The sequence below is a fragment of the Styela clava genome, chromosome 5 (genome assembly GCF_964204865.1).
Source record: "Styela clava chromosome 5, kaStyClav1.hap1.2, whole genome shotgun sequence".
NCBI lineage: Eukaryota > Metazoa > Chordata > Ascidiacea > Stolidobranchia > Styelidae > Styela > Styela clava.
The window spans coordinates 12,564,546-12,564,783 of NC_135254.1; positions in this window are offsets into that span (position 1 = coordinate 12,564,546).

Here is a 238-nt window from a genome sequence, read left to right on the forward strand (position 1 = left end):
CCAGCTGGAAGCATCAACTTTCAGCCTCACCAATTACCTTCCGTTAGCAGGCTAGTAACAAGACAAAAATTTCACTCGGTTATGATCAGTCGAGTACAGGAAATCAGCATGGTGGCTGATTAGCAGCGGGTAACTGGCAAAGCATATCAATCGAATTTCAGATTTAGCTTAGAACTCGTCCCTAATGTTACGTAATATAACTTTCTTTTATCACAATTTAATAAGTATATCAATAAGG